Genomic DNA, 24,800 nt, shown 5'->3' on the forward strand with positions numbered 1-24,800 from the left:
GAAAAATCATGAAGTTTTTCAAAATTTCTGAGTCTGCCACAGTACACAGGAGCATTATTTCTCTACAGCAGCAAATCATGTATGCGCCCTGTAGAAAGCACGTTTGAATGAAACATGGAATGCATTGCAACCAAAATTCCATGCAACAACATAGAGTGCAAGATAACTTGTGTTATTATTCCAGCAGAACGAAATGCCATTACTAATGTGTACGTCATTTTAAAGACAAACCCAGAAAAAATGTATGGTCAGTGTTGTTCTTCTGCCAGTTAAAGACAATCTCCATTATGTGCCAGGAAATAAAATACTATGAGAAATCCTACTCTATGGCAGGGTGCTGCCTGCCACTAGATTGCAGGTTACTTCCAACATAATCCGATTTATACATACATACTCCAGGGTGCTGCCAGCTATCGGGTCTGCACACAGCAGACTGGAGCCACTCAGGAAGGAGGTAAGCTCTTCATTTCATCTTAAGCCCTTAGGTTACATTCACAGCCTGATAGGTCAGGAGAACTTTATCTTCGCTCTAACTGCGCCGAGCAGATAGACGTAGCCCATCATAGGCTGTGCTGTGTGCTGGGTGATGCCTGGCATCTTATTATCATTGGCGGGAGGATGAAGCTCTGATAGGAGCTGCTACAAGAGGAGCAGAGAAACAGGACCACAGATCGCCACAGAGCGACAACTGCCCAGAAGCTGAAGAAAGAACTCTTGAATAGGAAACTTCCTACACCTTGGAAATTTTCCAGGATAGGAAAATGATGGTAATGAAATGTAAACTGCAGCATTAAGGTCACACACTACAACATCTTTCCCTTTAAACCGAAGATAACAGCCTGCAATAAAAATCAAACCAAAAAGCAACAAAACTAGAAAATGCATTTCCAAATGCTTCAAATGCTTTCTTGGCTTCACTCCATCTGCAGCAATAACGCTCTGAAAGGAGAAATTACTGCTGTGAGTCTCAGAGTCTTCAGTGTTACTGCTCTCAGTCACGAAGACTGCGGTGTCGGAAGATAAATTTCTCTTATTTGGCTTTATAGTTCCCACAGTCACGTCATCGCTTTTAGCAGACATGCTACTGCCAGCAGCATCATAACTTCAGGCAGATCAGCAATGCGGATATCACCACTCACATTGGGTGAACAGACTCATCTCTGCTACATACATCCACTCTGTTCTCAAATTTGCTTGGGGCTGTCAAAATGCAAAGAGCTGCAATATATTCGTCACACTTTCCTGACTACCTTGTTTTGAAAAGTTGTGACATTCAAGCGTGATTCTTGGTTCATCTGCAAGCTGAATATTTTTAGAAGTTCTATTGCCACTCAATACTCGTCCCATATTCCAATTTGTCCACAGGGTGTTTCAACCCTGGTAGGTTATCAACTGCCTGTTTTGCAGATAATTTCAGATAGTTTCTGTAAGAAACTGAATTTCTATTTGCGGTAGATGAGGAACAATCACAACCGTTGTCAGAGTGAACTTTCAAAGCCATTAAATTAACCTAGGATCAACCCCGTCGTACCTAAGCACCGAACAGGCAGGCTTAACTTAAGGTAATATGTAAAACATTTATGCAGAAACCAAACAAGTAAAAGTCAAAATGCAAAACAATAAAAAACCCAAAACGAAATAGAAAAATAAAGGAAAATGTATTGAACAAAATGACACTAAAATGACAAAATCCAATAAGGGGAATTAGATATGAACTATAACACTGTAAGGCCAATGGATGAGGGGCCCGGGCATGGAGTAGTCTCTCTGGAGCTGACTGCCAAGTCAGAGGACACAGGAGGCCACGGCCTGCAAGCACATAGTGCAGGAATTAGCCGCAGTGGCCCAAAAAGACATCTAGTGCTCCAGGATCAGATAGGGCTGCTGGCCTACAGGGGGATTCACTGCAGGTTTGGGCGCAAAGTGCTTAGAGTATTGAGAACAAGCAGCAGATGCCCAGCAGGGCAATAGCAGACGGTTGAAGGCAGCAAGGCCCGGACGAGACTGAAAGGGAGTGACAACTATGGCCCTCACAATCATGCAACAGGGTAGTGGAGCTCAGCGGGAGGACAACCCGATGACAGCCACCCACTGGGGCTGGGACCCTCACGACAAGGCAGGCCTGTCTGGTGATGTGGTAAGAGATATAGCAGCCATGTCCTCAGTGAGAAGCAAGAAGGATCAGAATCTAACAAAGATGTTGACCAAGCTCCCGATGACCGGCAGCAGAGAAGGGAGGCTCTCCCCAATGACACAAATCAGTCAAGATGCGGACACCTCTGAAGCCCCAGTCACCCACGCCATTTTAGAGTCGCTATTCAGTGTATTACGAGGCGACTTGCAGACGCTTGCAGACGCTGAAAAGGGAAATAGCGGGGGAAATGAAGGAGATAACCGATGGAGGCCACACGTTCCCAAACGGCATCAATGTCCCGCCTCATGATAAGGCGGGACGTCGATGCCGTTTGGGACCGTGTGGCCTCTATCGAGGATCAGGGGCATGCCCGGGAAGAGGAGGTGGAGCATCTACAGAAAGAGATACTCCGGGTCAAGGCTCAACAGAGCGATCTCCAGGCACACACAGAAGACCTGGAGAATCGGTCTTGGTGAAACAACATTCGCGTTAAGGGAGTTCCACCTAAAGAAGAAGGGCCAGACATCACACAATGCCTGCAGGGTCTCTTCAGGAGCACACTGGGCGCCCTCACCGGATATTTTGGCTTACATTCCAGACTTTCAACTAAAAGAGTGTACACTACGAACTGCCAGGGACAAGCAACCACTAAGATATCATGACCACTCCAAAGCTTTGTACCAAGCCCTGGCTCTAATACCCCTTCAAAAGTGTTGGGTGTTCCGAGTGGCAACCACGCGTCTTCGAAATCAAGGAATACCGTATTCTTTGGGTCACCCTTTCTGGCTGATTTTCATATAGCAGGGCAAACTCCTCCAGCTCAGATCCATGCAGGACACTTGCCAGGTGCTGGGCATCGAGAATCCAATCCAGGAGGAGACAGAGGGCCCACAGAATAAAACTCCTTGAGAAAGATGGCATAAGGTCTACGGGAGGCGTAGCATAGAGCGAGCAACAAGACCGGACCCCAAGACCATGTCACAAGAAAGACTGGCATTTCTGAAGACATTGTCGAAGGAGACATTCCCCCATGATGACACCGTGAACGACTGAGGGACAGATAAGTGACATTTGCAAGGCTTGGTGGGCGGCGAAGAAGTCTGCGGGGAGCGTAGAGACACGGGGAGTATAGAGACACGGGGAACAGGCCACACACATTCCCAACTATTCCGACTTCCAAGGAAGCGTACGTACGAATGGCTGGCCCTGGACAATTTGAGGTTAATGGGTTTCTAAGTTGGGGTTAGGGAGGGGAGGGTGGAGAACTGGTATGCAGGTTAAAGGCGTTGAAGAGAGGATCATAGGGCAATGGAGGCCTGGCAGACGTTGGGAGCTCAGGGATAAGAGGGATCACAGGGACCCAAATACAGGCAAAAGCTGGTGCACTCACTATGACACACTATTTCCCAGCCCACACTGAAAATTCTCACTTTCAATGTGAGAGGTCTCAACAATCCCAATAAAAGGAGATCCATCCTTTCCTACCTCGATAACATGGAGGCAGATGTGTGCCTCCTCCAAGAGACACAGCTCCTCTCCAAAGATTGGCATAGAATGAGGTCACAACTCTTTCCCCAGCTGTTCTTTTCATCTACCCTGGATAAGAAGGCGGGTGGCTATTTTAGTAGCCAAACATTTTAAGGGGACAGTGGGGGGAAAAGGTGGCCGAAATCAAAGAGGTTGATGGGAGCAGGGCCATCGATACTGTAGGTGTTGGTATGAGTATTTTTGATGCCGAAATTGTGTTGTAAACCGCCAGAGTTACTGCTCCCGCAATCACCCTTCACCCGATATACGATCAATCCAGGGGCTGCCTCAATTGCCCATAGATAGGAAAGGGTCCCCGCACACCCCTATATCAATAACCATTTCAAATACCAAGGGATGGTGCTAATAGTTGAAACAGGCCCAGGGGCTCAAATCAGAACAGGTTGTTTAGTACCTTGTGCATTAAATTTCCTGCCGCCCCAAGTATGAATGGCTAATCAGGATGTCCTGAGTCTGCCACCCGCTGCTTGCCCTTATGTGTTGGTACTGGCAGGAGTACCTACCTTAAAGAGGGCTCAGTATGAGTCATGGGACCATCTACGCAATAAATGTGCGGACTGGCTATCAAGGCATAGAAGTTTCCATATATCCGAAATACAGGATATTAATATGGCAGGCAGGGTTGGGTAAGTCAGTGCATCTACAAAAAATATCGAAGGGTAAAGTATTCTAATTATCTTTCGCAGACCTTCTTTGGCGAGACACCTACTAAGGTGTTGCGAATTCATAACACCTAATAGCACTAGCATAAGCGCACTACCCCTTGGTTATTTCTACAAACCAAGTCATGCTCCTTTCACCAACAATTCCTCTTGAATTACTACATCTATTAGGTTCCAGGCCTTATCTGGATTAGAGTCCCAAGACTGACTATCAACTTTCGGGGAAAATACTGATCCTGAGATTAGGTTACCTCATGCCCTGCCAGTAACTGAGTGTACTATTCCCACAACCCACTTATCCCCCCTATGCAAACGAAGACCTCAGCAAGTTCAGACCTCCTCATCTTAATCTGGAATGTTGCAAGGTTGTACACTAAACTGGTTAGTGGAAACATGAATCTTATTAACATCTATTTAGACGCCCTGTTGCACACCCAGTGGCTATCAGCGCCTTTACCAAACTCAGTGGAGCCATTAAATCATCGCTGTCAAACCCATTCGTACATACTGCGCGAACCTAGATGGTTCAATCAGAAGTGCTCAATTGTCAACAGGAAGCTCCGCAAGGCCCTATCTCAAAGCCCTAGGTTTAGTTTAGTTTAGTTTATTGCTTGATTAATAAAAATTCTAGCAGTACACACAATATAAAATTTGTAAACAAATACATATATATGACATAATTTCATTTTGTCTTAAAAAGCGTAATGGATATACTTTAAAATCGAACGATATCCTGGTTACAAAGTTCATACAGTTTGTTTTGCAGTGAAGGTATAAAGTTGAAGTAAGGCTAAGGGTGTGTCCTCGTCTGGGGTGACGCCAATGTCCGTAAATCTAATAGTCTATTGTGAGAGCGTGAACAACTGACTCAGAGTCAGAACGTAGTGGAAGTCTAAGGGAGTTGCCATTTATAAGAGCTTGGGTGTGCGCTACTGTGCTCAGGCAGTGGCAAAAAGCTTTATTTGGGCGTTTTTCATAAAGCGGACGAAGCTGCAGGTTAGTTTTACATTGGCCCCGCTGAAGCATGCCTTCACTGCCTGTCTGCACGTCCGAATGTGCATTTCATTTATATGCGGTTTTAACAGTTCTCTCCTCTCCTGGTCTAGGCCCTTACATATGCATAGGAGATGCAGCATATCTTCTTTGGTTTCTCCGCATAATCTGCATTGGTTAGATGTAAATGAACGTTTCCAGGGGGGCAAATGGGGTTTAACAGGAAGGATCCCCATCCTCAGGGCCAAGAAGCCTTCCTTAGATGGCCCAGGCCCTAGGTGTGATGATGTGGTCAAGTCCTTATGGTTAACATATAAGCAGGCTATTGCTAAAAGGAAGGAACAATTATTAGGTGAGCACTGGGATGCGCTCATTAATGCTGCCAGCTTAAATAATGGGAATATATTTTGGACTACCATTAAAGAGTTAAGATCAATGGGACAACCGTTAACTGCCATCAGCTGCAACATAATGAGCGCTACCTGGGAAAGTCACTTTTTCACTTTTTACCAAGAGCCTGCTTTTTAATCCGACCCTTTTATTAACAGGGTGCCACCTGGAGTCTCATTATCAATAAACGAGGTTGAGGAGGCTAGGAGGTCAGAGTGCGGGCAATAAAACTCCTGGCCCTGATGGGTTGTCCATCGATCTTATTAAATATAAACCAGATTTTTGGGCCCCACTGTTGTTAAATATTTTTAATATTCTAACCAATGCCCCACTGCCTAAGACATGGTGCACTAGCATGATCGTTCCCATTTTTAAAAAGGGCGATTGCACACAGCCTTGTTGCTGTAGACCGATCTCCCTCATAGAGAACACCCTTAAAATTGTAGGCAGCGTTTTATACACAAACATGTTAATTGGACAGAGGACAATCAGATTGTAAAACAATGCCAACTAGGTTTCAGGGGTAAAGTTTGCACAAACGAGCAAAGTCTTAATCTTAATTTGATCATAGGGAAGTACACTATTGCACAGCACTCGCCACTTTACTTAGCTTTTATAGACCAGTCCTCAGCTTTCGATGTTGTTAATAGGTCCCATCTATGGTCCATCCTTTTAGAATATGGACTGGATGAGGCCCTTGTTCATTTTTTGGCCTATCTCCATACAGACCTGAAAGCGTGTGTCAGGATTGGTGGTGGGGAGAAGTTTCCAATTACATCAGTGTAGATAGAGGGGTCAGACACTTATAAGGTCCCAAAGGTGAGACCTACTGGCTATGCCAATGCTTGTTTACCTGAAGGGCATTGGCTGACCGCTGCCTGGTTACTGAGGCCCTAGTGAGGTTGAGACATATTAGGGGGAGTTTTAGCCACATCAGATGATGCTGTGCACGCCCAAGCCTAGGTAGCAATGAGGCGCAGTTGGAAGTGCTGACTGGGAGTGTGTTCTTTCACTTTCAATTGATGGGGCTGCCCCCCTTTAGTCTGGTGAAAGCCACAAATGGAATTCAAGTCGATCTTCTCATCACACAGACTTTTCAGGTGAAAAAATTGTCAATGTTTGCCGAGGCCCTTCAAAATAGTTACCCAGCTCCAAAAATGAGGGTCAATGAACATTCATTGCAAAGACAGTTTTGGTAAGATGCACACCTTTTTGTTGTTGTTCGCTTTTAGCTTTCTCCATATTCATTCATTTTCAACCTTTGTTCGGCATGCAAGCTTGCTCCGTGCTCCGCCCAATTGCGCTGCAATTGTGAAACCAAACTGAAGAGGAGCAAATTATGACCCCGTCAAGCTCAAATAAGTCCAATAAATCAAACTCATGTTATACTTCCGTTAATCCATATTTACTCCATTTTTATCAATCTTTTTATGCTTTGTTTTCTTCAATTTATTTTACTCATTTCATTTCTTTATCAACGTCTTTTCACAAATAACACAGGAGAATAGTGTTTCCACAGGTCACAATTTATTCAAGAACACCCAATGCATTTCCGGATTACCCTTCATCAGGGGTTTATCTGGGGGAAAATATATACACAACTATTAATAAAATCCAACTTCTAAGTTTCTGTACATAAGCATCAAGCCAGGTGTAAAGCGTCATTTATCAGTGCTATCTACTACAACAGTCAAACAGTGTGCAACATTTCATTGCTCATTTTTCAAACTCCACAGCTCGGTCACAATACCCTCCTCAATTTAATACATCACATAGCTCCCTTTTTGATGTGGAAAACTAAACCGTTAATATAATTTACATGTTAGTGGACTGGCAATCGCATCCTTTGGGGAAACTTTAAAGTACATCAAGACCCCCAGTTTCCCCCTGAGCCCTTCATCTAATCTCTGTTCCAGTTTAAGCAATCGAAGAATTAAACCTCATACCCCATTTACAGTGACTAGTGTTCGTTGGCTATTTAAAAGCATCATTATAATCCGCTTTACGCGTTTTATCAGAACTTTCCCGTACCATCTCACGGTCTATCTGCGGTTATCCCCGCACTCCTTTACAATCAGTGTCATGATTAGGGGTGTCCATAGATAGAGGTCGTACAGATTCGTATTGGTAAAGAGCCAGGTCTTCAAGGCCTTACGGAATGAGTTTCCAGAATCGAAATTGAAAGAGGAAGGGAGTTCAGCAAATTGTCCGCAGCAAGCGAAAAGGACCTCCCCCCATCTAGATTTTCTGAATGTAGGCACAGTCACCGAATTACTTTAAACTCAATTCTCTGACCCAAAGGAAGCCAAAGAAGGCTATAGAAGGTAGCCGCAACAGAGTGGAATTTAGGAAGGCCCATCACCAGCCTGGCAGCAGCATTCTGCACAAGTTGGAGTCGGTGTAGGAGACCCTTATTTATGCCTACAGAAAGGGAATTGCAGTAATCCAATCTGAACAACACAAGGGCCACCACTGCCTGTTTCCGCGTGGAGGGGGAGAGAAATTAACATATCTTTCTGAGAGGTCTTATCATTCCGAAGCAGGTGCAGACTTCTATTTATTTGGGGGCCCAAAGAGAGGGAGGTATCAACTATGAAGCCTAGATTTTTGCCACTGAGGCCAGGGCGAGGGCAAGATCCAAGCGTATCTGGCCTCCAGGCCCTGGACCAAATCTCCTGATTGTCTACGAAAATTAAAATCTCAGTTTTGTCCCCATTGAGTCTTGGATAGTTCTCTGCCATCCATGCAGCTACCGCCTGAGAGCTTCTTTAAGAGAGGTTTAACCACGGCCGTTTTCCAGGCAGTGGGATACTGGCCAGAAGTAATAATGGCATTAAGAACTACGGTCAAAGTAGGAACAATAGCCTCCATTCCTAGATTCAGGAACTTCAGGGGACAGGCCTCCGTGGGGGTGCCAGATCTAACTCCACTTAACATCCGCTCAGTGTCTTCTTGAAGTATAGGGGGAAAGGCGCTCAAGTGGCAATCCTTTGGAGGAGCTACCAGAGAATCCGAAGAACAATCGGCCTTTGACCCTCCGACATTGGATATCTCGAATATATGTCCTTGATTTTGTCATACAAAAGCATGCCCTTTTATCACGTAGCTCCTGGGAGACCTCGGTTGTGGCAGAGGCCGAGGGGGCTAGGAGTGAATTAATCACAGTGAAGAGTTCCCTCTGGGATTTGATGGATTCCGTCATTTTGGAATAGTAGATGACCTTTTCCTCACTAATAGCTAGCCTATATTCCTTCAATCTGAGTTTATGGAGGTCCCTTTCGGCAGGGATAAGCTCACAGCGCCATATTTTTTCCTGCTGTCGGCATACCTGCCTAAGGTTTCTCAACCTTTCGGTGAACCAGGGCGCTGAAGGGCATTTTCTGACCACATAATGGTCCTTAAGAGGTGCAAGAGAGTCCAGGGCCGCCAGGAGCCAGTCGGAAAAATCATCATAGATTGAGTTAACAACCAGGTGGGGGAGGCAGCAATAATTACTAAGCTTAATTAGAGACCCTCCTTATTTATGCGGCTACGGTTTCCCTTCATCTCCACCCTGTTCTTAAAATTGGGATCTGGGTGTGATTCTGCAATTCGTAGAAAAAATGGAATGGCTTAATGATCAGACCAAGAGAGTGGGATGGGATCAGTCACCTCTATCCTAGGATCGTTAGAAAAGATCCCGTCCAGAATGTGTCCGCCGTATGAGAGGGGCTCCTCACCAGCTGAGGAAGGCCACAGGAGTCCATAGCTTCCAGGAAAACCTGTGTTTCAGAGCACAGAGTTTTCTCCAAATGGAAGTTAAAATCACCCAAAGAGTGACATTGCATCTAGCCAAATAAGGCTCAATCCGATTGCTGAAGTCCTGATTAAACATTCCTCTGCGTCCAGGAGGCCGGTAACTGACCCCTCCCACAAAACTATCAGTGGGTAGGATCTTCAAGGAGAAATATAGGGCCTGATAGGGATCTGAGGGAGTTGTGAGGGCCTCAGTGAAGCACAAGAAGGTGTCTTTATAAAGTAATCCCAAACCCCCCCTATTAAATCTGGACAGAGCATACCCTGAGGGGATGGCCTCCACCAGGTCAGGCTCTGAGCAATCTCTAGCCCAGGTTTCAGTAATAAATACCCAATCAGGCCTACGGGAGGAGACAAAATCATTAAATTCTGCTCTATGTTTATTTAGAGATCAGGAGATACCCTTAAAAGGACTGTTTCATGCGTAAGGGTAGGGCTGACACGTTTCCCCTTGGGTTTTTTAGCTACCCCCAATGGAATGACTGTCTTACAGTTAACACACTCTTATAGCCCAATGCTCACAGTTCATCGACCTGCAGTGCACATCCTTCTATCCTTCTATCCTTGAAACTTCAAGAGCTGTCCTCTCGGGAAAACAAGGGGCTTACCAGGGTCTACAATAAAAAGGCCACGTCCTTGGCACAAGGCGTAAACTTAGCCAGACGGACACAGACAGGCGTGCCTTTGGCGCGCCTGCTGCGTGCGTTCACTGCGCGTCCGGCCCGGCATTCAGATTAAATAGCTGGGTCATTCAGGAACAACTAGAGCGCTGCCCATCGATCTGGGACAGGAAGTGGAGTAAAGCAGCAAGAGTGAAACACTCACTTCCCTCTACACAATTGGCGAGCCGTGGAGGACCGGGGAAGGAGCAAAAGACCCCCACAAGCCCCCCACCTCCCTCCCCGAGATGAAGAAAAAAGCAGAGGAGTGCCTGGAAAGAATGCAGTAACCGCACACAGGTAAGCAATTATAATCGTTTTTAAAACATTCCCCCCATTAGAACGCACACAATGATTCAATAAAATCTTAAAATCACAGTCACTTTCTAAACGCAGTAGCAGCGCAACAGCGTGGCAATTCTAATCAGGGTGAACCACCATCACGTGGTGTAGAGGAGGAGACAAATGTGATAATAGTTAAGAAACTACTAGGCAAAACTGACCGAAAAAGGAACTGGGCCTGCACTGCACCCCCCAACATGTTCCAAGAGTGGAATGTGGCTCCGTCATATTATTATCAGAAGTTTGATAACAACAAGAATAGTGCACAGAGGGAGTCAAAAGTTGAAGTAAAGAGACAAAAAAAACATAGATCAAGAAAGGGAAGCGAGAAAGAAGAAACAGGGAAAAAGGAAATATAGAGTTATAGGAATCCTTACCAGACAATAATTTTTTTGTTCCCCCAAGAGTGGCAGCCACGCTGCACTGCCTGTCATCCCAGAATACCTTGAAAGGAAGTAAAGAAATAATTTTGCATCAGACGACAATCACACTTCATCACATTTTACAAATAACTGTCCTGGATTTACAAAACAACCGAGCCCAGGGAGAACCAGAGTCTGACTTCAGCCTCCTTTACCAGCTATTGCTGCGAATGTTCAACAATTAACCGCCGTGGTCCTGCATGCGGCTGTTAACTGTTCAAGTTTCACAGCAACAGCTTTGAATCAAAGGTTTCAGAGTACCGGAGGTGTTTCAACCCCCTCGATCTCTGGGACACTGTTGTTTTATTGATTAACACATTCTGCCCTCATGGGCCAAACAGTGTAATGACCTTATATTCAGCCGTAGCAGACAGTAGAGCCCCTTAAAGGACCGCTCCCTTGGTAAAGGCCCTTACCTGTGGAGCTACTCAAGCTTCAAAGCTATATTGAAGGTTTCAAATAATTACTGAAGGCATAAACATGGGTACTTAGTCACAGAAATAATTATCGTAAAATTTGCAGGAGAATCACATAAAGGGAACCTCTAAAGTATATGAAAAGCCAGAATCAGAAATAACTCTCGATGTAAAGTCAACAGGCAGACCACACACAACAAATGGGTGCTAAGATATAAGAAAACATTTTTTTTAATAATATCAAATAGCAAACGGATATAGAATCTGCTCAGTTAGGAATCAAGGAAAAGTTCTTAAGTTTTTAGACAGAGAGAACACATTATTGACATGGTTCACAATGAGGTAAAAATGACAGCAATCAATGAATGTTCATGAAGTTTTTAGACAGAGAGAACACATTATTGACATGGTTCACGATGAGGTAAAAATGACAGCAATCAATGAATGTTCATGAAAACATGGCACAACAAAATGTAATTTAATAAACCACACCTACAAAATGAATATTTAATTGTGACTCTTCCCCAAAACGCCACAAGTCATTTTACAAGGTAATTCCCTAACATCTGGATATTAATCACAATTTAAGTTTGTGGCCATTCATAATTGACCCAATTTGTACGCGAACATTTGCTGACAGCTTATTAGTTGTTTATTAGAAATGCATACAACTTGGACTCCTTTCCCAAGAGGGGTGGGTTGGGAGCTCCCGTCAGTCTGACTGTGGAACGGGAGGGAGGCACATTTATTGATTAAAAGTGATGCTGGATTCCCATTTACTTCTTCCACAAAAGGGCCGCTCTAGGTGACCTCTAGGACTGCACCAAGCACGCAATCCTTCTCCCGTCTCAGGCACCGTCATTGTGTCTGATTCAGTCCAGTAGAAACTCCTAGTGTAGATGCAAGTTGTGGAAAATCCTTATTAATCACTGAAGGATTTTGTTGAAATCCTGAATTTGTTGAGAACTTGCCATTGTATTCTGCACTGGGCTGTGGGACCATCAGGACTGAAGGCATGTTCCAATATATCTGCCTTTGATTCTGCATGCTCGGCACAGAGGCCAGTTGGGCTGGGACCATTGGCTGTGACATCCCATTTGGTGCCATCTGATTCATGTTCCAGTTTCCCAGGTTCCTGCAAACATCGCAAGGAGCGTGTCTTATTCTGCACACTACTAGTGTTTGAGGTATTTAAATTGCCACTGCCAGTAAAACCTACACCCTGAGCAGGGCTGGACTGGCCGTAACGGGCTTCGGGTGTTTCCCCGGGGGGCTGGAAGAGTGGGGGCTGATTCTTCAGTGCTGGGAAACATATTGGTCACTGGGGGCTGGTTTTGTTCTGGTGCTGCTATATCACCCCCAGCAACAAAAGAGGCAGGGGCTGGTCCGTCAAAATTGTCAGGCCTGGCTTGGGTTCCAAGTCTGGCCCTGACCCTCCACTGCACCCCCTGAACAGGCCCCACCTCCTCTGCACCCCTGGACAGACCTCACCTCCTTTGCACCCCTTGGACATTCCTAACCTCATCTGCACCCCACTAGACAGGCCTCACTTCCTCTGCACCCCCATGGACAGGCCTCGCCTGCAGCACCCCCCTTCCCTGACAGGCCTCACCTCCTCTGCACGGCACCACACCACAGAACAGGCCTCTTCTGCAACCCCCACCAGAAAAGATCACCTCCTCTGCTCCCCTGGACAGGCCTCGCCTCCTCTGCACCCCTGGACAGGCCTCGCCTCCTCTGCACCCCTGGACAGGCCTCACCTCCTCTGCACCCCTGGACAGGCCTCGCCTCCTCTGCACCCCTGGACAGGCCTCACCTCCTCTGCACCCCTGGACAGGCCTCTCCTCCTCTGCACCCCTGGACAGGCCTCACCTCCTCTGCACCCCCTCAGGACAGACCTCATCTACTCTGCACCCCCTCAGGACAGACCTCATCTCCACTGCACCCCCAACCCTTGCAGGACAAGCCTCATCTTGTCTGCCCCCACATGGGCAAATTGAGAAGTTGGCCTGGTATATGCTGTCCACTAGTTATAATGGGCACCTTGTACCAGTCCAAACAACCCTTATTGATGATAGCTATGGAGAGCAGCCTTCAGGCTAAGTCTTGAAGGAATGTAAAGCAGCTTTTTTTGTACCAGTCTATAATCTCATGAATGACCAAATGAAAGGAGAACCACACCAGGTATATATATACAATATATGTATTTTTGTGCTAAAACACACCCCCTAGTCTCTTTATGAGGCTAGAAGTCGAAGTACATAAGTTACAAGTCAAATACTCACAGTAAATAGCACAATAGGCCCCAGGGGGGGACCAAACCACATTCTAAAATAGTGATATAGGAACCACGACTTGATTAGATATAAGGCCTAGAGCCTGTAGAATCACTGGGCCCCTTCGGAACCACCCAAGGTAGTGACACAGGGGACCACGGGGACGCGTGCAGTGTGGGAACACAGCCGCAAGCGCCGTTAGCTTCTATGGGGAAAGTCGCGGTTGGAAATTTAAAGTTTCAGGACACTTAGGAGAGGACTAGGAACAAATCCTTTTGGAATTAGATGGTTCTAGGGCCAACACCCACGGGAGCACTGGAGTACTTGTGTTACCTAACCCAGGAAAGCCGGGAGCATAGGTGCCAAATGGTGTCGGGTCGCGTCGTCGTTTTCAATGGCGAGTTGCTGCAAAGTGCTGCTGACATGAAGAGGAGAAGTGTCCGAAGAGATCCAAGTCTGGATCAAAGATGAGAAGAACCTGAAAGCAGAGGGGACAGAGTCTCAGTCACTAGTCAGTGACCAGGGGCACGAAAGTCGAATGCCCACCGATGTCGGGTACTTCAGGTGAGATGAGGGGAAGCTTGACTCTTCAGCCACGAGGACCAGGAGGCGTCTACGACAAGCAGATGCAGGATTCAAGCTCGCCACACAAAGGATGTCAAAGGCTGCAGCGTCCGTGCCCGGATTAGACACAACTAGCCTTGGCAACAGCAACCGACGCAGAAAGAAAACAATGGCTTCGGAGTGGACCAGCAAGGTCCAGGCGACTCACCAAGCGATGGAGAGTCAGGGCACGTCTGAAGCAACCAGGGAAGCCCAAAGAAAATCTGAATTGCCTTCTCAGGTACCCACAAGTCAACGGACAAGGGATTGTGAAGGTACCTCGAGCTGAATCACAAAATGGCAGCCCTCGGTTCACTCGGAGTGGGTAGGCAAGCAATCTTCAGTGGATTCTCTGCTCGGGGTCGGGCTACAAGTTATCCAAAGCACAGCTTTGAAGAACGTCAAGAAGCTGATGTACTTGCAAATGTGCATGGTGTCCAGGAGTTCCGTTTCCACATTACCCACGATGGCTACAGGTCTCGGCTTTGCTGGGGACTCAGATCAGCCTCGGGGAAGTCTGGAAATCCACCTCTGGTGTTGCAAAGTCTTTGGCTTCTGGCGGGAGCTTCGGAGATGCAGACCGGTCAGATGCGTCTTTGGTGCCTGCCAAGCAGGGGAGTAACTCTTTTACTCCAAGGGAGATTCTTCAGTCATCTGGCGTTGAACAGATCGTCGAAGGTCCAGGATTCAGTTTCAGAGTTTCGTCCAGGGATACCTAAAGTTCTGGTTACAGAGGTTCCTTCATTAAACCCAAGGAATGGGTTGGACTAGCTCTAGGGACCCACCTATGGGAGGGTTTGGAAAGAGGAGGGGCTACACCCATTTCCTTTGTTCAGTTTTGCACCAGAGCAGGGGCTGGTAGCCCCTGGGGCTGGTTTGAACTGGACTATGCACAGGGACACCAAATGTGCCCCAGTATAGACTTCAAAGCACTCTTGCAGTGCTCCCACCCAGCCCCAATACACAAAAGCCTGTCTGGGAGGTGGTTGCACCTCCCTGTGACAGGAAAACTATTGCCAAGGCCTCCCCTGCCGGAGTTTCGGTCAGCAGCAGGAGGTCAGACTTGTGTCTGTGGCTGCAGCATCCATTTTGTGATGCCAGGGCTCTTTTAAGCTTGCACAGGGTATACCGGTGCTGTCATGTCTCTCCCTCTAGAAGGGAGGGATCAAACTCCCACACCAGTTGTTGGTGTGGGGGTATGATTCCAAGGTGTTTGACACCAAACACAACATGTTTCCATGCAGCCAGTCCACAGTTAGCATTTACCGCAAGGTTATAATGCACTTAAGAATAGATAAAGCCAGGCAGTGGTATTTGATTTAGGTAACAAAGCGCCACATAGAATAATTACACACATTATTTTAAGGAACCCAGTATTTATTTGATGGTGCTAAAAGGTGAGGAGAACCACCCCAGTCCTCAGAATAGGCCTCTGGCTTCTAGAACAAATGACACTCCTTAGCACACGTCTCACTTATAAAGTAACATAAGTATGTAACACGTTTCCACAAATTCAAAATTAAATAATGCGTAAAAGATCAGTCTTCCTTCTTCTTTGTTGGTCACTTTATTATGTGCAAGTCTTCCCAGAAATTTTCTACAGCCAACACATGTTTCGTCCCAAGCGGGAGGTCGTCCCGCGACTTTCTCAAGAAAAAAGACACAAAAAGACCAGTATACATATTGGGAACAACAGTCCAATTGATAACAAACAAACCATACTATATCAGTATTGGCAAAGTCACCAATCAAGTGTAACTAATGCTTGTGGTGGGATAAGAAATCAATACAAAAATCCAACAACACAATAACACAGAATATACCTCTGTGAAACAGTAGGTCTCTGAACTTAATAGCGAAGGAGAGACCAAGTAAGTGCGCTTAGTATAGTAAGAGCCAGCTAAAACTCTCCCACACTAAACTAAGTGAGAACTTTCCGCTGTTAGAGCGATCGTGAGAAGTGTGAATCATTACGAGGGCTAAGGGTCATATTAAAAAAATCTGAAGCGTGCACTGAATAGGTAAAATAAAATAGTGATGTGAGTAAGGGAAACTTAGACACTAAAAGCAAGACTTATTTGAGGTTATATAAATACCTATCTCCTGTATGAGAACTGATTCTGTAAAACAAGCAGAAAGATTTGTATATATCAATCCATAATTTGAAATTCAATGTTTGAGATTAGCATTAAGACTAGTGCCTTTAAAATGGACCTACTTATTATGCGGTGATAATTCCAAACCGCAATGGGTTTCAGATGTGGTAGCGTCTATGATTCCGAACGATTTCACTGGTTTCTCTTTCTTCCAGTAACAATCTTCTTAGTGCTGCAAAAATGTGAAATCACTAAATAATGCTTATTTGGAACCGTATTTCCTACTTAAGTCACTTATCATTACTAGCAAAAAAGTCCTTGCTATTCTTTATTAAAAAGGCTTCAGAGCAACTGACCTGTTGTTTAAATATTATAGTTTGCTTAATGAACGTGCAGATTGACAACTCAATCGAAATGAAGTATCCTAACCCAAAAGAAATGCCAACGAAAACCCATGTAGTATACTGTTTGTAATGAATACCTGCATATTTGGGCCATAGTTACCAAAATCTTCTTTCTTATGCTACGTGTAAAGAAGCATTTTGTGAGCGTCATAGTCTTAGTTTACCGTCGTATCGCAACCATAAGTTGGTGGATGTGAAGAGCCGGTGTAGTTAGAATGGCCGCCAAGTTAGAATAGAACGCTAAGTCCTTCCTCTCCGTTTACACCATGAGAGTAGGGAGTGAATTCACAAACAACGTGAACGCGCTGTTTACACTTCTGGTATTCAAACTAGTTTGGGAAACTTCTTCGCACAAGCATACTCGGCATCAAAGATACATGGTGGCATCGCGGAGGATTCTCTTAAGAGTGGGCAAGGCAAAAAATAATGCTAATGCTGAGGTGGTAGCACGACTCAGGAATTCTAGATTCTTCTAATGTTGAGTTTGCGATAACATTAACATCATTATATGTCTTCATGACAACTTTTAAATATTTTGTTTTTTTAAGGGGGCATACTATAGCCAGTTGGTGTTTTTGAGCCGTATACATAGGTACATTAGGAAGAATGTGTACTTTTACGTGTCACCTCTTGTTCTAACATTAACAAGATGTAGCTCTCAGAGTGTTTAACATTCTAACTGAACCGGCACTTCACAACCACCAACTTATGGTTGCGATACGACGGTAAACTAAGACTATTGTTTGGTTCCTCTCGAGGTACCTTCGCGATCCCCTGTCCGTTGACTTGTGTGTCCCTGAGAAGGCAGCTGTAACTTTCTTTGGGCTTCCCTGGTTGCTCCAGATGTGCACTTACTCTCCATAGCTTGGTGAGTCCCCTGGACCTTGCTGGTCCACTCAGAAGCCATTGTTCTCTTCCTGCATGGGTTGCTGTTGCCAAGGCTTGTTCTGTCCAATCCGGGCACCAATACCTTGTGGGACAGCTCGAATCCAGCTCCTGTTTGTCGTCGACACCTCCTGGTCCTCGTGGCCGAAGAGTCAAACTTCCCATCATCTCACCTATAGTATTTGACATCGGTGGACATTCGACTATTGTGCCCCTGGTCACTGGCAAGTGACCCAGACTCTGTCCCCTCTCCTTTCAGGTTCTTATCATCTTCGATTCAGCCTTGGATCTCTCCGACACTTCTCCTCTTCCCGGCAGCAGCACTTTGCAGCAACTCGCCATTGAAAACAACGACACGACCCGACACCATTTGGCACCTATGCTCCCGGCTTTCCTGGGTTAGGTAACTCGAGTACTCCGGTTCTCCCGTGGGTATTAGCCCTAGAACCATCTAAGTCCAAAAGGGTTTGTTCCTAGTCAACTTCTAAGTGTCCTTAAACTTTAAATTTCCAACAGCGACTTTCCCAATAGAAGCTAATGGCGCTTGCGGCTGTGTTCCCACACTGAACACGTTCCCCGTGGGTTCCCTTGTGTGACTACCTTGGGTGGTTCTGAAGGGGCCCAGCGATTCTTCAGGCTGTAGGCCTTGTGTACAGTCAAGTCGTGGTTCTTATACCACTATTTTAGTATATGGTTTGGTCCCCCCCCGGGGCCTATCGAAAACTGTGCTATTTACTGTGAATATTTGACTTGTAACTTGTGTACTTCGCCTCATAAAGAGACTAAGGGGTGTGTTTAAGAATAAATACATGTATTTTATATATATACTCGGTGTAGTTCTCATTTGGTAATTCAAGAGATTATAGACTGGTAAAACAAGCTGCTTTATATTCCTTCAAGACTTAGCCTGAAGGCTGCTCTCCACAGCTACCACTAGGACAGCTTTCAATAAAGGTTTTCTTTAATCTATCATCAATAAGGGTTGTTTGGACTGGTGCATGGTTCCCACTATAACTAGTGGACAGCATATGCTAGGCCAACTTCTCACACTCACCTCCTCTGCATCCCTGGACATGCTTCACCTCCTCTGCACCCCCTGGACAAGACTCACCTCCTCTGCACCCCTGGACAGGCCTCTCCTCCTCTTCAGCCCCTGGACAGGCCTCACGTCCTCTGTGCACTTGACAGGCCTCTCCTCCTCTGCACCCCTGGGACAGGCCTCACCTCCTCTGCACCCCCTGGACAAGCCTCACCTCCTCTGCCCCTGGACAGGCCTCTCCTCCTCTGCCCCCTGGACAGGCCTCTTCTCCTCTGCACCCGTGGACAGGCCTCTCCTCCTCTGCACCCCTGGACAGGCCTCTTGGTGCTTCTCACAGGGCTCTCAGTGAAGGATTCATATTAAGGACATAGGAACCCAGAGTTCATTCCACACCATACAGCGCCTCTGACTCCGCCCTGAGCCTTGGGGCACCATGCACAGGGCCCGATGAGAGACACTGCTCCCCTGGACAGGCCTGACCTCCTCTCCAACCCCCTGGACAGGCCTCACCTCCTCTCTCCTCCTCTGCACCCCTGGACAGGCCTCACCTCCTCTCTCCTCCTCTGCACCCCTGGACAGGCCTCACCTCCTCCTTTCCTCACTCAGGCTTATCAGCAGGAAGAGCTGAGCTCTCCTGACGTCACCATGAATGCCAGGGGCGGTTGGGGGGGGAATCTGATCCATGGATTCATAAATTGCAGCCAAGTGAGTGAGCAGCTCTCCTACCTGAGCAGAAACCTGTCCAGGCTCTCTCCTCCTCATGGGGGTCGCAGATCTGGGATCTGAGGAGGGCGATGGGGAGCAGGTCTGGGGTTTGAGGTGGAGCAGGGGCAGATCTGGGGTCTGAGGGGGGGGCAGGGGCCAGATCTAGGGTCTGTGTGGATCTGAAGATGGAGGTAACTGCCCACCAGACAGGGCTCCTTCCTCCTCTGCAGCAGGCTGCACACACAGTGAGAGGCCGGAAGTGATGTCACCACGGCTGCTTGTGCTGTCTCTGCCGCCGCCGACCCGGAAGAGGAAACCCTCCTCCTTTTCATTCAATGAGTGCTCAGTGGGTTTCATCGTCAGGCGAGAAGCGCCCTCTGGTGGCCGCTGACGGAACCGCCACCTCCAGCAGTGAATACATTTCACACAAACAAGCATTTATACCTGTAAAGACCTGGGATTTCAGATGTCACAGACGTGAATGTTTTTAAGGGTCAGACAGTTCAAGTACAGGGCCTCACACTTGGTTGCTGCTGTAAAAAAGTATTTATAGCTTCACTTCAGATGAGCATCTTCCAAACACTGACGTAAAGGACTTGAGAGTGTTTACAGAAAGGTGACAACTGGAAGTGCCAGTCTGTATTTCAATGAATATATCTGAATTGCAATGAATATAGCTGTATTTCAATGAATATATCGGTATTTTAATGAATATATGAGTATTTCGGTCTATTTTGCAATCAATCTGGATAGCTTATTTATTCTTTTAAATCATTTATTTGCAGTTTTTCAAATCCACAACGTGCTAGATAGCAAAGTAAACAGAGGTAAATACCATGGAGTTTTAAACACCAGATCAAGTACAATGTGGCATAGGTCATGTGTCAAAGCGACAATTGAAGGAACAGCTTATTTCTAATTTTCCTGTGTCTGTGGCTTATTCCTTATATTTGATACGGTTTTATATCCTCAAACAGATTCTAATTAGGTTTTGAGTTTCTGGTTTAAGAGCACAACTGTCTCCTAAAATATCAAGATAGCGGCCTCTTCCAGGCTTTGTTGTTTTGTTTACAGTAACCACCATCCTCTCTCAACAAAGATTCACTGACAAAAAATAAAGCAATTTATCTTTGAAACAACTAATTCCTAAGATAGAGATATCAAGTATGAACCAGACATTTCTCACACAGTTTGCATTGTATCATAAAAATGAGTGGGTGTTACTGATCTGAGGAACAGGGGAGGGGCATTTCACTACTCGAAAATATTCTACTCCTTCACATAGGCCCCTATATCATAGTTAGGGCTCCCGGTTTAAGGTATTTATTTTAATGCCATTTTTTCTGTATTTATCCACATTTAATTTTACCACAAGCAAAAGACGTCCCTACAGCTAGTATTTTTCCACATTTATTTAAATTGACAATTTTATTAGTTTTCTAGTACAATATAGTATATATTTAGGGCTCCCGGTTTTATGGTATTTCTTTTTTGAACATTTCCGTCTGTATTTATCCATATTTATTTTTTCATCATTTTATCTGTATTTATCCACATTTATTTTTACCGCAAACAAAAAAAAATGCTGAAGCTAGTATTTTTTCACATGTATTTAAATAGACACTGCACACTTGTTCTCAGTTGTTATAGGTTTAGATATATTTATATATACCTAAAATCAAATAAACACAATATATTCATCTGAAAACTTTGCAAAATAATTTAAAGAGAACATAGGCCTAAAGAGACCTTGAGTAACTTCCATTAAGAGACCTTTACTGTGGGTCTGTATACTAGGGACCAGAGGGAGGATAGAACTAGCTTTTTGTAAACAGCTTTAAATCCTGTCAACTTGTCACATTTGCTGTGCATTCAAAGACAGAGGTCAAATGACAAGCTGTGTCTATGAGGAAGCAACCCATTCTTGTTTCTCATTGCAGAATAACTTGTCTGGGATTATTTAGACCTACATAAGAATTCTTTTGGCAGATTTTTCTACTATTTTGTTTTTCCAGTGTACACTATTTATGCCTTGCTAAAACGCAAGGTGACTGTTCATATTTTTGAGGGCAAGTGTGAGTGAAATGCTTTTTTTCAAAATCGGAAATATTCTTCCCCTGGAGCAAACACATGGAACTGGCCCTGGAGGTCTTGCAGTGCTTTACCCGAGCACCAGTTAAATGTACATGTTCATATGCATTGTTTACAGGAATGTAGAAATTAAGTGATATTCCCAGAATCACATGAAGGTTTTCGGATGCAGCATCCTAGATCACTCAATGAAAGTATTTAAATTGATTAACTGGCCTAAAGTGTTACACCCTGCAACAAAAGGGCCACAGAATTGTGTACACAATAAAGCTATGTACTGCTCGCCCTCCCCCTTCCGCTCTGAAGCAAACCTAAAGACAAGGGGCTGCTGAAAGCGCCGACCAAGGTAAAGTACTGCACATTCAATAGGGGAAGGCACTCAGAGGCAGGAGCAACAGGCTCTAACACTGCCCAGCTCACCTGTACACTGCGAAGCACTCTCAGATTACGAGACCTAGCACACATCCAGAAGTGACACGGGGAGACATTGCTGGATGGGGATGACTACCCCAGGCTGCCCCCAGGGGTCCTGATGAATGACCTGCAAAAGGAGAGTGCCAAAGGCGTCTTCCCTCTTAGTAGGACGCCTTTCATATGCAGACAGATGGCTGCCACATTTCCCTTGGCATTAGATTAGGTAACCCTGGGGTGAAACACTGCCCGGGCTCAACTGAATGAAGTACTCTCAGACTACGAGACGTGGCACACGCTGAGTGCAGCTGCATTCCTCTGTGCACTAGACTAGACAATCTTGGGCTGAAGCACTTTGTCGAAATCTTGTTTGTTAGTATTTTTCCATTTATATTTATAAATACAGACAAAGGAAAAAAAGTTTTCCGTCTGCATTTATATGTGAAAATCCGTTTAAACGGAAAACCGGGAGCCTTATATATATTGTACTAGAAAACAAATAACAAGCATTGGCATAGCCAATAGGTCTCGCCTTTGGGAACTTATAAGTATTTAGTTATGCAGCACAATATCCTTGGTGCAACAACATCAACTGTTGCATGGATAAACACGTATAGGTCCCAAAGGCGAGACCTATCGGCTATACCAATGCTTGTTAAGGTTTATGGTTTGATAATGGGGCCACTTTTATGTTGGTGCCAAGATAGGAAGGAAGTGCACGTGAAAGCGGCTCATACATGAATAAATGGGACTGTGCCAGCGCTGGCATCAGGCTATCGTGCTGTGCCAGGCCTCGCTGCCACTTACTAATGTAACCGCTACAGCCTGTGATGCCCACAATGCTACAGACCTAGAGTACCAGCAGGCTAAGGGGTCCCTGCTCTCAGCAGCAGCGGTCCCTCCATTTAGTTAGTGCAGGCTGTGATGCCAACTTAAAAGGGGCTCCAAATCCGAGACAAAAATAAAATTAAAACAAATACAAAGTGGTCGGGGTACCTATTGCATGGACTGGGCAGTCAGGTAGGCAGTGTAACCAGGCCCACTATAGACATTTGGGTACTTCAGAGGGAACCAGGCAGCCAGGGGCTCCTCTGGAGAGTTCAGTTACTGGAATAGTACGAGTGCCTATGAGATGGTAGTGTGGCCAGACCCAGTGCAGTGTGGTGCTGTGAGACAGCCCGTAGTGTCAGGTGGCAGTCATGTGGAAAGTACATAAAAGCTACAGTGGATGAGACATCGCTTCAGTCCTTGAGATGTCTGTCTTCCTGACAGACTTGAGGTTCTGACGGCGCTCAAAAGGCGCGCGAGGCAGCTCCCGCACTGTAACGAAACCTGCTGCCTCTCCCCGGAGTTTAGTCCCTTCTTTCTGTCTATTCTCATGGAACCCTGTCTCGCCTATTGAATGAATGAAGGATAATTTCAAATAATAAAGCGCCATTATGCTGGTGTGCCAATTCTCTATGCAGCATGGCAATTGTGTTCATCAAATAACAATGTTTTTCCCAAACAAACCTGAACGCAGACATGCCCCAGAGCAAACATAAATAAATGGTGTTTTCTATCAAACTGTTTCGAAGATTGGGAGACAAACTGATTCCGAAGAAAAATTATTTGTGTTGCGGGTCTCGCTATTAGAATATCAAAACCACAAAGGCAGTTACTATGGAAATCGCTAAGAAACAATTGATCTGAAGGGCATTTGCAATTTAGCTCTACCTGGCGGGTCTGATATCTGTGTATGCGAGAAGGGAGAGTTTCGAGGTGAGATTTAATAGTCCTTAGTCTTGAAAGAAAGGCATCATTATGCCACTGTACCAATTTTTGTATATTGCAAAAAGGTTTTTATAGTTGTCAGTGCGACGGAACAGCCTCGAAAAGGGAGCAATTTTAGGTTGCTGCAAAACAAAAAAATCTTTAAGCTGCTGTTTGCCTAGGGAAGGAGAAGTTTGGTCTAAAGACGAAAAATTATGGCTTTGGACCATCGGAAAGTATGTTCAAATCTCGGCCTTGACCCAACATCATGTGATTCTGGGCAAATCATTTAATTTCCTTGTGACAAAAAAGTGACATAGTCTGGTTCTTTTGTAAAGCTGTCTTATACCTGTGGGCCAGGTTTGCCCTATAAAGAAACTACATGTTAAGAATAGTTGCCAAATGCTTTCTGGGAGATGCAGTTTGGGTTCATCCTAGTGCTCTCGTTGAACTACGGTGATGCGTGAGTATGGCAGGAGGCATGGTGTCTTTAAACCCTCCCCCTCCCGCTACCAATCTAGGGGGCGCAGGTCCTTCAGCAGATAGGAGGGGCTGCTCTAATTGTTATTCACCAGTCTGTGAAGGTAGCCTGGAAATGTGACCACTGCTTGGTGCATTTCCAGCCGGCCTTTCACACCTCATTTACGCAGGGGCGTAACACAGGCCCCTGCAGTCCCCGCAGTGCGGGGGGGCCCTAAGCTCCAGAGGGCCCCCTCCGCACTGCACTATGCCCAGAGAGCTCCTGATTGAGCCTGGAGGGGGCCCATTCTGCATGCCGTGCAGGGAGGCCCCCTCAATTTTCGTTACGCCAGTGCATTTACGGTGATGGGAGGGGAGGGGCAGGAGCAAATCACAAGCCCTGCAGCCAGCGGCGCAACTAGAGCCACATTTAGTGGGGGTGGGGGCTGGAAAACATTTTGGGTCTCCCAGCAATAGTTAGATTGGAGATACAGAGGCTCTAGACGTAGTGACAAAACAACAAAGCCTCATTAACAAGCTAGAGGTCTTTAAAAGACCTGTGAAGTACTCGGGTGCGGCTCTGTGTGTGCCCCGGAAGCTGTCTCAGCCCAGGCAACCACACACGAGGGGGGGCCTGTCTGCAGCTGAGGGATGTGGCAAGTCACCTTGGCTGGAGCACGTCCCTCAGCTGCAGACGTATCGGTTCAAAATTGTAGTA

At 45.9% G+C, this 24,800-nt stretch overlaps 1 long non-coding RNA gene across 1 annotated transcript in view; it reads right to left on the reverse strand.

The window, feature by feature from the left end:
• The window catches only part of LOC147737491 (uncharacterized), a 73,114-nt gene extending 53,518 nt beyond the window's left edge, over positions 1 to 19,596 (reverse strand). The window contains exons 1-2 of the long non-coding RNA XR_015299093.1: positions 19,391 to 19,596; positions 10,901 to 10,967 (exon numbers count right to left, since the gene is read on the reverse strand). This is a non-coding gene — a long non-coding RNA (uncharacterized LOC147737491). The remainder of the gene's footprint in view (positions 1 to 10,900; positions 10,968 to 19,390) is intronic.
• Positions 19,597 to 24,800: the final 5,204 nt, after the last annotated feature.

This window comes from Lissotriton vulgaris, chromosome 1_1, assembly GCF_964263255.1.
Source record: "Lissotriton vulgaris chromosome 1_1, aLisVul1.2, whole genome shotgun sequence".
NCBI classification, from domain to species: Eukaryota; Metazoa; Chordata; class Amphibia; order Caudata; family Salamandridae; genus Lissotriton; species Lissotriton vulgaris.